At 33.0% G+C, this 8,718-nt stretch overlaps 1 long non-coding RNA gene across 1 annotated transcript; it reads right to left on the bottom strand.

The window, feature by feature from the left end:
- Positions 1–3,024: 3,024 nt before the first annotated feature.
- LOC139357365 (uncharacterized) lies at positions 3,025–8,021 on the bottom strand. Its single transcript, XR_011610350.1, has 3 exons — positions 7,911–8,021; positions 6,515–6,585; positions 3,025–3,216 (listed from the first exon to the last, which is right to left on the bottom strand). It is a non-coding gene; the product is annotated as an uncharacterized lncRNA (long non-coding RNA).
- Between the last annotated feature and the right edge of the window lie 697 nt (positions 8,022–8,718).

Here is an 8,718-nt window from a genome sequence, read left to right on the forward strand (position 1 = left end):
AATACAATTCCTGGTCATATAAACCTGAAGTGTTTATGGTACCTACGATAATTATGTTTTATGGAAAGGTAGGTTGACATTCAGAATATGACTGAACAGCTTATGTAGGTCTACCTAGAGAGAGAAAATAGACTGATCATGAGGGGTGCAAATGTTGGTCCTGTGACAATTACAGTTCTCATAGTGAGTTAATCACTTGCCTCTGAATTTATAACTGTCTTCAGAGCTTGCTTCATGTGTAGATACCTCTGAGATATTAATGCCCCTTGATGTGCTGATGAAATCAGTGTGCTGCACCAGATCTGAAGCTTAATACATTAATCAAAAAAAATGAGTTTAACCGCTAGAGGCCTCTTGGTAGTATTCTTGAGCGTATCAAACAGACTATGCAGACGAATAGTATTTTTGAGGAATCAACATTCCTTTTCTTTTTTTTTTCCCAAACGTGAGAGCTCAGCATTATTCTTTTCTTTTCAAATTTCTACCAATAAATGTAGAATGCAAAGGAAAAGAGAAAGTTGAAGAAAACAAGTATTTCAACAGTATAGATAATTTTTAATTTGTTTAATTAAAAGAAATTCAAATTAAATCATCTCTGAAGGCTTATCTTTGATATAGCCTATAGTACAGTAACAAGCACTAGACCATAAGCTCTTCAAGGATTGTAATATCAAAAAGCACAGCATTGAATCCCTAAAGTCAAGCATAAAATCTGCATATGGTAGATGCTTAATAGAAATTGCTCACAAGATATTCATTATCATTAAATAACTTAACCTTCTTAATGAACTATTAATGACAATGAAGATGTCTGATTAATAAATACCTTAATTGGTAAAGTGATGAACTGATAATTGTATTAATTTTAAATTTTCTTTTAAATTGAAAAATAACATTTTTATTTATGCTCGATCTTGAACACAGTACAGTGCTGAAGAGGCATACATATTAGATAGGTTGATATTAGATAGGTTGTATGTACTCTTGCTCTTTCATGGTCCCTATTATTACTTTTTAATAATGTTTTTTTTTTTTTTTTTTGGTTTAAGGGGGCTGACAAGTCATGTTTTTTCCTCCTCTGAATTTGTAATCAAATTGAAAATGCAATCTGTTAGGAATAAAAAAAGTCATCACTGGCATTTTGACTGGATTGAAAACCTTAGGAGAAGTAACAGAGAGCATGGTGGCTCTCTATTTTTCATCATATTGAATGTAAACTGTCTGTGATCTTCTCTGCTTCTGTTTCCATATGGTAAATATTCTTCAGTCACAACCGACTTTTTACAAATGTAAAATACTATGATTCAACATGTTTGGTGATTCTAGCAAAAGCTGTAATAGAATAGATTATATCTTAGTAAAATATACATTTCCAAAATTGACCCAAGAAAAAAGAAAAGCACACTAAAATATACAAGTGATTTTAGAAGAGATTGGAAAGGTGATTAAAGAGTGCATGTGTGTGCATTTTGTTTAAAGGCTCCAGGACAACATAATTTCACAGAAGAGGTTTTTCTAATCTCTTAAAAAAAAAAATTATCATTAAACTATTCCAGGTTATCAGAAAAGGTAAAAGTTGACGGCCGGGCGTACTGACTCATGCCTGTTATCCCAGCACTTTGAGAGGCCAAGGTAGGTGGATCACTTGAGGTCAGGAGTTCAAGGCCAGCCTTGCCAACATGGCGAATCCCCATCTCTACTAAAAAATACAAAAATTAGCCGGATATGGTGGCACACGTCTGTAACCTCAGCTACTCAGGAGGCTGAGGCATAAGTATCACTTGAACCCAAGAGGTGGAAGTTGCATTGAGGTGAAATCACACCACAGCACTCACTCCAGCCCGGGCAACAGAGTGACAGTCTGTCTGTCTCAAGGTAAAAGCTTTTTTTTGGTTTGTTTTAGACAGTTAGCAGATTCTAAATAAATACTAAAACATGAATAAGATGGAGAAAGAAACCAGAAAAAGAATATGCATTGAAGAAACAGATGTCAGGAATGTGTTAATTTTTCCATATCAGAAAATGTATTGCCATAATAGATTACATCAGTAAGCTAAAGTGCAGAAAAGTCATACACTTTATCTCTCTGTCAGAAAGATTTTTTGTTTCCTTGTCTTGATAATCTAACAATTGTACAGGGTATGCTAAAGTCTTTTAAAATAAGTGCTGTCTAGACCACAATTAAAGATTTAATTTGACAGTATAATGTCTTGCTTAAGGTTAGAGAAATTTTCCCTCCTTTCTATACTTTTTTTGCAATATTACTCTTTTTTGTATGGTTAGAGATATTTTTTACTAAATTTCTTTAAGCAGCTAGTTCAGTAATAGCCATTTGCTCTAACATTACATAATTGTTTTTAAAAAGTCTTAAAATCATGCATTTGTTAGTTTGTATTCAGTAGTTCGATCTCTTTAGTTACAACTTTATTTTAGTAGGAAACATGCAATATGGAGAGAGTAAAAGGAATCTCAAATTTGCAAACCTTGTATCTGTAAAAGACAGAATACATAAAAACTTTCACAACTCAAGACAACAAACTATCTAATTTTTAAAATGGCAAATTATTGGGAAAAAACCTCACTAAAGATATATCGATGGAAAATATGCAAATGAAAAGGTGTTCAGGATTATTGTTCAGGATTATTCGTCATCAGAAAATCCATTGGGGTTGTTTTTTCCTTATGAATTTGTTCAAGTTCCTTATAGATGTTGGATGTTAGAACTTTATCAGATGCATACCTTGCAAATATTTTGTCCCATTCTAAAAGTTTTCTGTTTGCTCTGTTGATAGTTTCTTTTGCTATGCAGAAGTTCTTAAGTTAAATTACATTCCATTTGTCAATTTTTGCTTTTGTTGTATTGCTTTTGGCATCTTTATCATGAAATCTTTGTTATCATGAAATCTTTGCCAGTTTCTATGTCAAGAATAGTATTATCTAGACTGTCTTTCAGAGTTTGTATAGTTTGCGGTTTTACATTTAAGTCTTTAATTCATCTTGAATTGATTTGTTGTATATAGTGTGAGGAAGGGGTCCAGTTTCAATCTTCTGCATATGCTAGCCAGTTATCCCAGCACGATTTATTGAATAGGGAGTCCTTTCCCCATTACTTGTTTTTGTCAGTTTTGTCGAAGGTCAGATGGTTATAGGTGTGCAGACTTATTTCTGAACTCTGTTTGTTTTTGCACCTGTATCATGCTGTTTGGCTTACTGTTACTGTAAAGGACATAGAAACTTTTCAAAAGAAGACATACATGCAGTGTACAAGCAGATGAAAAATAGTTCAATAACACCGATCATTAGAGAAATGCAAATCAAAACCACAATGAGAAAACATCTCATACTAGTCAAAATGGTTATTAGTACAAAGTCAAAAAAAAATATGCTGGCACAGATGGAGAGAAAAGGAAATGTGTATACACAGTTGGTGAGAATGTAATTAGTTCAATCATTGTCAAAAGCAGTGTGGTGATTTCTCAAAGAGCTAAAAACAACTACCATTTGACCCAGCAATCTCATTACTTGGCAATCTCATTACTTGGTATACATCCAAAGGAATATAAATTATTCTACCATAAAGACACATGTATGCATATGTTCATTGCAGCACTATTTACAATAGTAAAGACATGGAATCAACCTAAAAGCTCATCATCGGCAGACTGGATAAAGAAAATGTGGTACACATACATTATGGAATACTATGCAGCCATAAAATAATCCAGATTATGTCCTTTGCAGGAACATGGAACATGAATGAAACTGGAGGCCATTATTTTTAGCAAACTAATGCAGGAACACAAAACCAAATACTGTATGTTCTCACTAATAAGTAGGAGCCAAATGGCTAAATGATGGGAACACATGGACACAAAAAGGGGAACAACAGACACTGAGGTCCACTTGAGCTTGGAAAGTGAAGAGGAGGGAGAAAATCAGAAAAAAATAACTATTGGGTACTTGGCCTAGTACATTGGTGCCAAGATAGTCTGTATAACAAACTCCAGGAACACGAGTCTCCCTATTTAAGAAAACTGCACATGTATCCCTGCAGCAAAAATAATACGAGTTTACAAGAAAGAAAATTCAAGTTAAAACCACAATGAAGTGCCATCACTATGCACCAATCAAACAGCTAAAATGAAAAAGATTAACCATACCAAGTGTTGGCAATGATGTGAAGGAATCAGAGCTCTCATATACTTCTGGTGAAAAAGTAAAATGGCACAACTACTTTGAAAAACAGTTTGACATTTAAAAAAAATTAAATAGCATGTAGTAGTCATTCTGCTCCAAGGCATTTCAACTAGGAAAATAAAAACGTATTTATTCTCACAAAAACATATACATAAATGTTCACAGCAACTTTATTCACAAACACCTAAAAGACAGAAACAAACCAACTGTCCATCAACCGATGAAGGAACAAACAAACTGTGGTATACTTATATGAAATACTACTCAACAATAAAAGACAATGAAGTCTTTTATTTCATAATCTTATTTTTAATAAAATAATATAAATAAAATAAATAAAAATATTTTTAAAGAAAAGACATAATCTTTAAAAAACTTTGTTAAAGTAATGAAAATAACATTGATGAGTCTCTAACCTATGTTAATGAGTGAAAGGAGTCAGACAAGAAAATGGTACCTATTTTCTTATTTCATTTATATAAAATTATGGAAAATGCAAACTCATCTCCAATGACGGAAAGCAAATCACTGTTTGTTTGGGAATAAGAGGAATCAGGAAACACTAAGTGACTGACATGTTCATTATCTTTATTATGGTCATGCTTTTATGAGTAGAATCAGTTTCTAAAACTATATATTATATATACATTTTTCTTGTATAGCTTTATTATTCTACCCAGTCTTAGAGATATCTTCGTATATATTATTCTAGATGTTATATAGTATTAGCTTTTAACATCTCGGTCTATGATCCACTTTTAGTTTATAGTATGGGGTAAAAGTTGTCAAGGTTCATTGTTGAATATGTATGTCCAAATGTTCAGGTACTATTTGTTAAAAATACTATTATTTTCCATTGAAATACCTTGAATTTTTTTTCAAAAAACAATTAGTATGTATATGTCTGTTTTAGCATGTTCTAATCTGTTTCATTGATCTATCTTTACAATTTACAATAAAGCCAAATTGTCTTAACTATTATTTGATTACACAGAAAGACTTAAAATAAGATAGTGTCTATTTCAATTTTCCTTTATTGTCGCAATTATTTTGTCTCTTCCAGGTCTTCTACTTTTTTTTTTTTTTTTTTGGTAAATAAAAGAGCCAGCTAAGGTTTGCATAAAAATGCAGTTTACAGGTCAGTTTAGAATTGCCATCTTAAAAATCTTATTAGATATGCTTCATAAATAAAATATATCTCCCCATTTACTTAGCTCTTTAATTTATCTTACAATGTTCTGTTATTTTCAGTATGCTCATCAGTTTTGTTAGATTTATCAAATATTTCATGAATTCAGTTTTCTATTGTTCCCTGCAAGCATATTATGGAAATACAGTGAATTTATGTATCTTGAACCTGAATCTTGTAGCCTCAGTAAATGTTATAATTAATTATAGTAATTCATGTGTAAATTATTTGGGGTTATATTTAAGCAATCATGTAATAATTAGAAATTACTACAGGTAAAACAAAATAGATTTTTTTAGGTTGATTCCATGTCTTTACTATTGTAAATAGTGTTGCAATGAACACACACGTGCATGTGTCTTTATGACAGGTGATTTATATTTCTTTAGGTGTACACTCAGTAATGAGATTGCTGGGTCAAAGAGTATTTCTGTGTTTAGGTCTGAGGAATTGTCATACTGTCCTCAACAATGGTTGCACTAAGTGGATGGAGCTGGAGGCCATTATCCTTAGTAAAGTAACAAAGGAACAGAAAACCAAATAAATACTGCATGTTCTCACTTATAAGTGGGAGCTAAATGATGAGAACACATGGACACAAAGACAGGAACAACACACACTGGGGTCTATGGAAGGGTGGAGAGTGGGCGGAGGGAGAGGATCAGCAAAAGTAACTAGTGGGTGCTAGGCTTAATACCTGGGTGATGAAATAGTCTGCACAACAAACTCCCATGACACAAGTTTACCTATGTAACAAACCTTCCAATGAAGCCTGAACCTAAAATAAAAGTTATAAAAAGAAATTTATCTTTCCTTTGCCCTTTAAATTTTCCTTTCTAGACATTATGCTTACTCAGATCCTGATACAATATTGTATAATAGTGGTAAGAGAGGGAGCTACGAAAATAATATTTGTGTTTTCCCAAATTCCTATGTTGATGCCTAGTCTACAATGTGATGATATTTTTAGGTGGAACCTTTGGGAAGTTATTAAGATATGATGGTAGCACCTTTATGAATGGGACTAGGGCCCTTATCAGAAAAGATATGAGAGCTCTCTCTCTCTCTGCCATGTGAGGATACAACCAGACGATGGCCATCTACAAAGGATACACAGAGGATACCCACCTGTCACCGGATCTGTCAGCACCTTGATTGTGGACTTTCTTGTCTCCAGAATCGTGAGACTTGTTTCTGATCTGAGTGGGAAAGCATTCAGAAAGCATTCAGTATTTCTCCATTTAATATGATATTAACTATAGATTTTTTTATAGATGCCTTGCATTAAAGTGAAGAAGCTTCATTTTCTTCCTAATATTCTGTTTTTTGTTTTTTTCTTTTTTTAAATCATAGATACGTTTTATCTAACTTATGGAAAAAATAATTTCAAAAATGTGTGGCCAGGTGCAGTGGCTCACACCTGAAATCCCAGCACTTTGGGAGGCCGAGGTGGGTAGATCACGAGGTCAGGAGATTGAGACCATCCTGGCTAACATGGTGAAACCACATCTCTACTAAAAATACAAAAATTAGCCGGGCATGGTGGCAGACACCTGTAGTACCAACTACTCCGGAGGCTGAGGCAGGAGAATGGTGTGAACCCAGGAGGCAGAGCTTGCAGTGAGCCCAGATTGCGCCACTGCACTCCAGCCTGGGCAATAGTGCCAGACTCTTGTCTAAAAAATAAATAAATGTGCTTATATATGTACACAAGTAATCAAGTATCTTTATGCATATATGTATAGTGTCCATACATATTTAAACGACTGCATCATTATGGAAATTCATCAATAAGTCAGCCAGAACAAGTCCATTTGAAAGAAAGTATTGTAGTCTCCAAGAAGGAACTGAAAGTCAATATAGTTTTCTGGTCACAAAGGCTCCTCTCTAACCCATACTCACAACTGCACAAAGGCAATATTCTAATGTTAAAGGGGAAATAAAAATAATTTAGAGATTCATTTCAAATTTAAAATACATGCATTTAAATGAAAGCATAATCCTGGAAAAATTTACATCACCAATGTGTCAGTAATATGAATAAATCCCATTAATAGAAATATGACACTAAAGAAATACATGTCTCTAATGACTTATTCAGTATATTAATCCAAAGTAGAGACTCACAAGATCCACAAACCTGAGTAAAGTAGACAACAAGTGGTGAACATCAGTATTAGTTTTTGGAACAGAACGCTATTTTGATCCCTGAGTAACGTAACATATTCTAAAATTACTTGCAGAGTACATTATTAAAACAATGTCAGGCCTTTCTTTAAAAAACGGAGAATAAGTAAGTTTTTATTTTACTTTTTTCAGTTTATTTCAAAGCTGATGTATTTCATTAAATCCAGCTCCTTATGGACAAAAATGTTTTTGAAGAGTGGAGTCAATGCTCAATGAAAAATCATTGTAAAGGCCTCCAAGGAAAGCTATTCTGTAATTTCTTCTGATAAACCATCATAGTATATAATAATCCTCATGACTGGAAAATTTATATTTCTATTTTACTTAAAATACTTACATTTCTATTTTATTTCAAATTCATATTCCACAGTTTTAGCCTGAATTTTTCTCTTCTGTTCTTTCAGATAATAGAACACATATTTTTATTAATTTGTAAATGAAGACCCTTGATATTCTGAAAAAAAATAAAATAGATTTATATCATTCTTTCAATAAATATATTTGTTTTTATTTTTTTGACCTTGGAAGAGGAAAGGGTCCAAGGCTCACTGGAAGGCAGTACATGGGAAGAGAGTGGGTGAGCTCAGCAACATATTTGGTCTTTGTCCTGTGGCATCTTTGCCTTAATTTTCATTATTACAGTTGGATCTTATTCTCAGGCCAGGCACTTGTATCTGCCTAAGAATAATTACTGAGCTTTAAGGGTATTTTTTACAGTATCTGCGCTACTGCCAACTCCCTCTACTTTCATCACCAAGATGTAAGCCTTTGGGGACAATGCAATATGTGTAGAGAAATAACACATATCATCAGAACCAACACTAGTCAAGGGTAAAACTTTGAGGAAACACATTCCTTTAAGGAAACAGAAACACACACATACACACATGCGCACACATACATACCATATTCCTTATGAGGATATTCTCTCTATATATCCTCTTTACTACTTTGTATTTGGGACGTTTCTTTATGCACATACATCTTTCACGCTCATACTTAAAATATTATAAAAATATTTTTTAAAATCCAATTAACTTTTTCAACTATGACTTTTTCAAATCTTTGCATAATTTGTCCCTCGCACTTTAACACTATTTGAATATTTTATAAATCAGGAACTTTCCAGTATCTAATGAAAAACT

This window comes from Macaca nemestrina, chromosome 12, assembly GCF_043159975.1.
Source record: "Macaca nemestrina isolate mMacNem1 chromosome 12, mMacNem.hap1, whole genome shotgun sequence".
NCBI classification, from domain to species: Eukaryota; Metazoa; Chordata; class Mammalia; order Primates; family Cercopithecidae; genus Macaca; species Macaca nemestrina.